The 9,622-nt window shown below is 34.8% G+C and overlaps 1 long non-coding RNA gene across 1 annotated transcript; it reads right to left on the bottom strand.

The window, feature by feature from the left end:
• Window positions 1-1,441: 1,441 nt before the first annotated feature.
• LOC140013135 (uncharacterized) lies at window positions 1,442-3,898 on the bottom strand. Its single transcript, XR_011820206.1, has 2 exons — window positions 3,550-3,898; window positions 1,442-1,656 (listed from the first exon to the last, which is right to left on the bottom strand). It is a non-coding gene; the product is annotated as an uncharacterized lncRNA (long non-coding RNA).
• Between the last annotated feature and the right edge of the window lie 5,724 nt (window positions 3,899-9,622).

Below are 9,622 nucleotides of genomic sequence, written 5' to 3'. Positions count from 1 at the left end.
AGGAAACTAAATAGGACACTTTTATAAAAAAAAAGTTAATGGGATTCCTTAATTGCTATTGAGAAGTCATACTAAAAGCTAGATTAAAGTTGTACTGGTGGTATACTTTTATAGGAAATCTAAGGTTTGGATTGTTATAGGCCACCTTTATGAAGAGAAATGAAAGAGGATAAAAAAATGACTCATGAAAAAAATGTTAAATTAAGGGTGCAAAGTGACAAAATTAGATTCCAAAAATACTACTCCATGAAGAAGTTTTGCAAAACTCTGGGGAATCAAATCGAACACATAGTGAGCTCTTTACTTTTTTACAACGAGCTTGAAATTTCTCTTAAGGTGGACTCTTTTATTTATCCATATGAACTTATATGAGCTCTTTTTGAATCATGCTTGAATAGCTACATGTGATTTTCAAAGATTATGCTAATCGCGTCAAACTCAAAATGAGATTGAAACTTCACTTTACAATAATTGATATTCAGGTTTAGTTGATTAATCAAACATGAACACATTCTTACTGAACCACTCCTCAAACTTGATTCATCTTTTTGTCTTACTGCCTCAAGCATTCTAATTGGTATAAAAAAAAATCTCATATAACCTCTACATAGGATAGAGGTATTAGGGCAAAAATATGCATGCAAGTGCAGCATTGGGTGCGATATGGCGGAAGTCACCTTTAGAATCCATACATCCAATTTTTAAAATAGGCAAACACTTGAGTAGATTCGATTTATATAGACTCTATGGTCCAAATTTTACCACACCATCTCATCAACTCAAACATTGATAGTGTGGCAAATTTTAGATCACATGGTCTACAAGATCATGTCTACCCACGTTTTTGCCTTGATATGATCTTATAAATCATGTGATCCAAATTTTGTCGCACTACTAATTCTTGAGTTGGTGAAATAGTGTGGCAAATTTTGGACTACAAGGTTTACATAGAATGCTTAAATTAAGTTATTAATAGGTGACAGCCATGACTATGAATAATCAGTCAATTTTCTCATATTTTTTCAATGCACTACAACAAAAATGACCTTTAACGGCATTTAAAGGTGTCAATATAAATAATCTAATCTGACACTTTACCTTTCCTCACACCTCAAACGAGTGTTGTCCCTTTCAATGTGGGGATAGGCTCGTAGTATTCAAATGTGTCAGGAAAACTACACTGTTATAGCATCCCATCTGCCAACAAAAATTCCTTTTGTTGATAATTGAAAATGTCAGGATAGCTATAGTACAACATTAGGATATCGAATTCTATGTTGACACTTTTAATTGCCAGGAGTTTTTTTTCATTTTTTTTTTATATAGAAGCAACCTGCAGGTAGTGCTCCCTGCTATACATTCCATCAATCAAAAACCCCAAGGACTTGTAAAATTATCCCAAAGAACAAAATGCATATAGTAATCTAAAAGCAAAAGTCAATGCTCAAATATAATTTATTGAACTAAAAGTCAGTAACAAATAATAACATCGCAAATCCCTAACAAATACAAACTTGAAAAATTCTCTTGTGCACAAACTAAAAGATTTCATCCCTAACAAGTAGAAAGAACTTGCAGTAGCTTCCAAACTTTCCAATGAAATGAGAGCCTTCGGTCATAACCATGAATATCCCATCAATCTTCAGCTAGTTCCACCTGTGCACAAAGTTTGTTGGGATCATTAGATCATCATAGCTAGCAATAAAATTACAAAAAAGCCACGATATAAGTAAGTGCATATAATACCATTTAAACTAATGTCATTAAGCAACAGTCCTTAGGCTCATATACTTGGCCAACATAAGTGTTGTCCAGTGAAATCATCTAAGAATGCTAAAAGTCTAGGAAGCAATAAAATGAGCACCCATCCTTGGATAAGAAATGGCAGATTTTGAATAAATCGCATGCTTGCAAATCCATTTCAGAAGTGACAAAGTTGCAGGAATGAACGTTAAGAGGAAAAACAACTCCTCAGTTTCAAAAGCATGACATCAACCAAGGTAGACAAAGAAAAAGTAACTTTGACGCTAGACATTTTGGATACTGCCAAAGAATCAGGAATGCTGCATATTTATCAGAATAACTAAGTTCCATACATATCCTACATTTTACAAATATAACTGCTGCAATGGTCACTGGTCCACATTAGTCAAAGCAGATAACTGTACCATGCAAATGAGATCTCAAATGTTATAAAAGTTGCAGAAATTTATCTCAACTGGCGGCTTAAATGATACCATGGATGATTAACCATGAGCCAGAAAACATTACTTTAATCACAATAGTCAGTCATTGATTATGATACAAAGGCTTACTGCAGGCCGTCATTGATTGGGGGAAACTACGGCTTGCTCGATACCACAACTTTTGTACCTAATCCAGATTACTATAGGTAATGATACCACTTATATAACCAATTAGAGTTAGTCAGCATCATTTATCATTCTATTGGTTGGTTTAATTATTCTTTTATTGGCATCACTATGACTCTCTGGCTAAATTCTATTCTGCCTTCCTCGGTGCTCTTCTTTGGCACCAGTTGATGGGAACAAACGTTTTAGCAACGAACTTCACAGGCACAAAGAAGATTCGTGCCTAGATATCTGCACACGAATAATGAAATAAAACTGAAATAAAGATAAGAGTCTGTCGATAAATGGGGGATCAAATATCTGCAAATCTTTTTTCTTTTTTGTTTTGGGCAAAAGCCGCAAGACTTTACTGTCACTTCTTTCAAACACTACCATGTATCACAATTAAGAACTGGTTGTTACTCTTTTTTTTCCTCTTAAGCAGGAATTAGAAGAAATCTGTAAGGACAACAGTGCTCAATTCCAGTAGCAGTTAGCAAAGATGCTTCAATTAAATCAAGTGAATTAATTCAAATTGAATAAACTAGGCTTCTCTCTTTCACTAGCCTGTCAACATGTATCCTTTTAATACTCTTTCACACGAAGTATCTGGTCACATGAAATTTATCTGTAATCACTTTTCTAAGATTCACCAGTTTCTCGGTTGTCTACTTGACATTTTATCGAACAGGTTATGGACAATAAATCCATAACAAAATAGTCACACATATCAAGTAGACAACCGAGAGGAGTAAAGCTGAACAACAAATGCACTCAAATCATGAACTATTACTCATGGATGTTGTCAACTTAGATTTCTTTGCAGCTTAGATTCCTCAATTGACCTAAATACGCTAGTCTTGCAACTATAACATTTTTCAACAAAAAAACAGGCAGAAGTAAAATGGAAATGCAATGAACATTTCTTTGCAACATTTTACATGGTCAACTCCTCAAACATGACTTCTACACCAAAAGAAGGATTTAAACTCTAGAACATCAGTTAGGGGAGAGCAAACATTCCTTATGGAATCTGGGAATTCCAATTAAGCGACATATTTATCAGAGATGAGGATTTTAATCGATTTGTCTGCCAGCCGCTGTAGCAACAAAAGGCAAGTGGGGAGTCTTCCCGAGCACACTACAGCCCAGCCCATAAGCAAAGCAGGCTACCAAAAACACAAACAGAGCATTATACCCCCAAATGGTGAGCTTGAGCCCGAGGCCAGTTTGGCCTGGAGACAAAATCCTCTGAATCAACATGGGCACCACCAGAAGAACATCAAGAACTAGGGCTCTCTTTGCACTTGGAAACTCAGAGAAAGCAGAAACTTGTCGAGCAACAGATGGATTGTACTTGATGCAGTACTTTTTAGTAACGGTTCGAGCCTTTGGCTTAACAGAGGGAAAATGACATGGGGTCCAAAGTGTATTTGGATGGGGCAGGTTATGTGTGGAATCCTCCTGCTATTGCCCTTCCTCTTTTTGGCTTCTTTCTCTGCTAGTGTTTCTTGTGAGGGAGATAAGAAGAAGCAAAATTTGACCAAGTGTTTTGGCCGGCAAAAGTTTTGAGCAAATTAATCTTCCACCAATTCATTACGATGTCGTTTTGTGCCTTTCTTTCTTTTTTTGGTATATCTCACATTTTCTCAAATGTCATAATAGGTAGTCTAAAGGCACATTATTATTCTTATATCAGATAAAATAAAAAAAATTAAAACATATGTTATTGAGTTGATAATAATTGTCATAATAGAAGTACTATAATGACACAAACCAACAAGTGTCCTTATAGGCATATCAAGAAAAGCCATTTTTGTTGTAGTGATGTCGGACGTGAACATCATATCAGCAAATCGTAAGACTTCTCATTCTCATAAACACTTTGGTAGATCTGGTTAATATGGATCCTGGGATCAAATTTTGCCAAATCATCTTATCAACTCAAGAATTGATAGTGTGGCAAAATTTGGACCACACACAATTTATATATTTCGGATCTACTCAAGTTTTTTTTCTCAAGGAAATTGTCTTGTTATGAAGAACTGATATAGAATTTCTCAAAATCACTCTCTTCCTAGTATAGCTACAAGCTTAACTAGACAGTGGTTATTGCTATCAGTGTCTGGTAATATAGGCCCCAACTTCTTTTTCAATAAGGACTCGTGAAAAACAATATGCATCTTTGCTCCAGCTAGCAATTGCAACCTATAGGCTACAAAGCTGATCTTCTGAATAACTTGGAAAGGTCCATAGAACTTAAATGCTAGCTTGGGATTCCTTTTAACAACAATAGATTGTTGCCTGTAGGGTTGTAACTTGAGGAACACCCAGTCTCCAACATTAAATTGTCCCTAAATTCTGTGTTTATCAGTAAAAACCATCGTCTTATTTTGTGTTGTACTCAAATGTTCCTTATGGTGTGCAGCATCTGCTCTCTATTCGGCAACATAGTATTTATACAGGAATAATGGTATCACAGTAATGTCCAGGTGTTAAAGACGGTGGCATGTATACATATAATGCTTCAAAAGGAGAAAGTTTCAAGCCAGTATGGAATAATGCATTATACCACGATTCAGCCCATGGTTCAAAGTCGCGGTCGCGACTTGGACCGTTCCACATCAGTCTCGGCATATCGGTCGCGGTGTCGGCGAGACGCGAATTTGTAAAATATTTAATATTTTAAAAATTGTAAAAAATATGATAAACAAAAATAATTAAAAAATTAGTAAAAATAATAAAAATTCAAGTTGACTCGGGATGACTCGGTGTGATTCGCCCGTTTCAACCCTTCACGGTGACGTCTCGGCCAGTCACGTATCTCGGAAACGTTTCGTCGGGGTCTCGTCTCGGACTAGGCCGAGACGGAGACGACTCGGCCGAGTCTTCGAACCATGTTCAGCCACGCTTAACTACTTACTCCATTATGTTGACAGTTTACTGGAAGGTCTCAAGGCATTGGTTTAACCTCTCAATCTGTCCATCTGTTTGCGAATGGTGGGCAGAACTATAGGTGCAATTCGGTTCTCATAAACCAATACATTTCTTCCCATTAATCTATACAATTCGGTTCCCATTAGAAAAGACTTTTTTCCAGTCAGTAACCCTTGACTCTGGCAACCCATGTAGCGTATAGATTTTGTCTAAGAATGACTGAGTCAATTGTAAAGTAGCAAAGAGGTGAGTTAATGGAGCATTATGACCAAACTTTGTTAATCCATCCACTTCTACTAGGACTCTGTCAAATCCTCTTGATAATGGCAACTTCTCAATGAAGTCCATTGTAATATGAGACCAAGCCTCATTTGGAATTGATAATAATTGTAGTAAATCTAGATAAGGCAAATGTTCTGCTCTATTTTTTTTTTGACAAATATAACAGCACTGAATAAACTAAATGTCATCTTGCTTCATTTCAGGCCAATAGAACATACTTTTAACTCTTTGTGAACAAGCCCTCTGTCTAGAATGTCCCCCTACAACCGACTCATGTAATGCTTTAATTGAGTTTCCTCCTGATCTCATTCCCACTACCCACATATAATCTGCCTTAATACTTGAGTAAGCCCTACACTAATTGGTAATTAGAATCTTGCTGTGACAAATGCAAAAGTAATATGCTAACTAAATCTGGATATTGTGCATCAACAGTGTAACTTAGTTGAAGTTCTTCCATCCAAAATGGTTTGGCAGTGGTCAAAGCCATGAGTGAATTAGTTGAGGACAACTTCAAAATTATCAAGCTCTTTCCTGGATAAGGCATTAGCCACTGTATTTTTTCAACCTTTCCTGTATTCAATCTCATAATCCACCCCAAGTAGTTTAATCAACCACCTATACTGCACATTAATAGCCAAGTTCTGATCAAGTAGATACTTAAACAAATAGTTATCATTCCTTATAATAAAATGATGCCCCCACCAAATAGTGTTTTCACTTGGTCATTTCCATGACTAGTGCCATTAGTTCTTTTTCATAAACAGATAAACCCTTATCTTTAAGTGAGAGTGCTTTACTGAGAAAGGCTATATGTGACCCTCTTGTAACAAAACCGCCTCTACTCCATTTCCACTCACTCTCTATCACCAAGGATAAACTAAAATTAGGCAATATTAAACCTGGTGCAGTGCTAATGAATTGCTTAAGTCGCTCAAATGATTACTGAGGTTCTATACGCCTTGTAAATGCTTCTTTCTTTAGTGAAGATATAAGTGGCTAACATATGGATCCATACGCTTGTATAAAATGCCTGCAATATCTAGTCAATCCAAGAAAATCCCCAAGTTCTTTTAATGATTTAGGAGATGGCCATTTAAGAATGCAGTGTACTTTGCTTCCATATATATTAACCCTTTTTAACAAAAGAACACGTCCTAACTACTCTACTTTTCTTTACAAAAGAACACTCGGAAAGTTTGGCATATAATTGATAATTGTTAAGCTTTTTTATCACTATAGTCAAGTGCTCTAGGTGTCTTTCCAAACTAAGAATGTAGGTCATTATATCATCAAAGAAAATCACCACAAATTTCCTCAGATATTGATCAAATACCAAATTCATAAGAGTTTGAAATGTTGGTGATGTATTTGTTAACCCAAAAGGCATGACTAAACATTCATATTAGCCATGATAATTTTGAAAAGCAGTTTAGTGTATATCTTGAAGTTTGACGATGATTTGGTAATATCCAGAATACAGATAAATCTTGGTGAAGAATTTCAATCCATATAATTCACATAGTAGCTTACCAATATTAGGAATTAGATACCATTCCTTCACAGTGATGTCATTTAGGTGTTTACAACCCACGCAAAACCTCCAAACTCCATCGTTCTTCTTTACTAAAAGAACTGGAGATGCATATGATAGTTGTTATGCGTAATTGAAGTAAATTCCAGCATAGAGCTCATGAAAATCATAATAGAAGTTCAAAGAAGAAGTTGGAAATGAAGAGAGGATGGAATGCCATGGAAGAAGTGAAGAAACTAAACAATGAAATTTTGAACATATGTTTGGCCGTTCCAAGAATCATCACGAAACAATTCACGAAAAAAGTTGTACCAAATGATGAAGAAATAATAGTATATCAAGCATGAAATAGAAAGGCAGTACTCAAGTGTTTCAGTAAAGAATAAACTTAAAAAGAGATGAAAAAGAAAGCCCTGGCATAGGAAAAAATAAAGTGACGAGTGACATAACGTGGGAAATACATATAATAATTAATTCATCCACAATTAAGTTTTATATTTATAAATGGCTAAATAGTCCACACGTGATTTTTTGCAAGTATACGAGTCGTAATTGAGTATAGGGTATTAAAGGTCGAACCCACAGGGAAGATTGTCAGTTGATGGTTTTCAAATTCCTTTATTATTTAAACTATCACAAATGCAAAAGATTAAATCTATGCTACAAACATGAAATAAAAGTAATAAAAGTAACAATATAAAGTTTCTAGAGGTATGGAATTTCTTACTACTCTTGCAAATAAAATTATCGGTTACTTGTATGTTATTATGTGGCTAGTTATGGATTAATTTCCTAATATATGTGAAACTTACTCTCGTAGTAAATCAACTATACTTATAACTAAGTCATACCCACTCTCGTGATTATGAAGTTAACTACAAGTTTATTTCTTATATGAAATTACATGAAACATGTCACTAAAGTCACAAAGGTACTCCTCTACTCTTGTGAGTAAACTCCTCAGGTTTATCAGTTCCTTGAAGTAGTGTTAAATCCCAATTCTCATTGCAAACTTAACACCTTAAGATTATCACAATTAATGGCCAGTTAATTATGATTAGAAAAACAAAAGTGATAAATAACTTGCTAAAAATCATATCATCAAATAACCAAGTAAATATCACTAATAAGATATAGAAAGTTCATCCATAACTCTAGGCATAAACTTTAGAAACACATATTGAAACACAAATCCAAAACTTACATATTAACCATACTTAAGAATCGAATACAAAAGATAAAGAGTTGGCGAAGAGATAACCCTTATCACATGAGTTTCAACCCCTCCTTCTTCATCTCCATCTTCATCCTAATCTAGCCAATATACAAGAGTGGATAAAAACTATACTACTTTATACTAAACTACTAAACTAAACAAATGAACTAAGGAAATTCTAGTAAAGACTACATTTTTGGTGAGTTTCTCTAACCTTACAAAGTTGTGAAAATGTTCTCCAAAGGCCTCTATTTATAGAGAATTCAAGAGCCAAATGAGTTGTTTCTAATTGGCATTTTTTACTCTTGAAACTCTCAAAGGTTGCTTCTTAAAGTTTCCATGCTTATCTGAACATTTCTAGCCAGAATCTTTGCAAAAAAAGTGGTCAAAAATATTGTATGAAAAGAACACAAGTTGCAGCTGAAATTAGAGAATACGCGGCCCCAAAACGCGACCCAACTAGTGTTTTGTACCCTTCCCCGTTTTGCTTTTTTTTTTGCAGGTTTGCTCATTCTAGGCAGACTTGATCCTTGCCTATTATTGGGTCAATTTCAGCCGATATTTTCTTGATGATGGAGGCTGAACTAATTCTTGTACAAAACATGAAGCTTGTAGTTTTTTGAGTTATATTTCCAATGCATCAAGAATCATCCAATTTGGAGCTCTGTGGACCAAGAAATGACCAAAATACCCTCTACCGGTCAATCTCCTGTTTCAGCTTTGGACAATGAAAATTTACTTCTGTATTTCGACTTTTTGACAATGAAAGCAACTAAACTGGACTTCAATATCTTCATACCAAATGTAGATCTATCTCTTTGCTTCAAAATGGTTTAAAAATTACCTCAATCCGATACTTGTAACTCAAGATATTGCCAAAACACTAAAAGGTGTCAAAACTGGAAAACTTGCATGTCATCCTTTGAGTATTTTGCATTTCATGTCTTCTTTTTATCACTTCAAATCATCAATAATCATCTAATTATCTTCTCAATTCATGCCATTTGATGATTGAATCCTTAAACCTATAAAAATATAAAATTTTTACCATTAAAATCCATAGAAATGCAATTTTCACCACTTAAATCATAAATGACCAAGAAATGACCAAAATACCCTCTACTAGTCAATCCTGTTTTAGCTTTCGACAATGAAAATGCTCTTCAGTATTTCGACTTTTTTATAATGAAAGCGACTAAACTGGACTTCAATGTCTTCATACCAAATGTAGATCTATCTCTTAGCTTCAAAATGGTTTAAGAATTACCTCAATCCAATACTTATAACTCAAGATATTGCAAA

Source organism: Coffea arabica, chromosome 8e, assembly GCF_036785885.1.
Source record: "Coffea arabica cultivar ET-39 chromosome 8e, Coffea Arabica ET-39 HiFi, whole genome shotgun sequence".
Taxonomy (NCBI): domain Eukaryota; kingdom Viridiplantae; phylum Streptophyta; class Magnoliopsida; order Gentianales; family Rubiaceae; genus Coffea; species Coffea arabica.
This window is presented reverse-complemented; position numbering and strand designations above follow the sequence as displayed.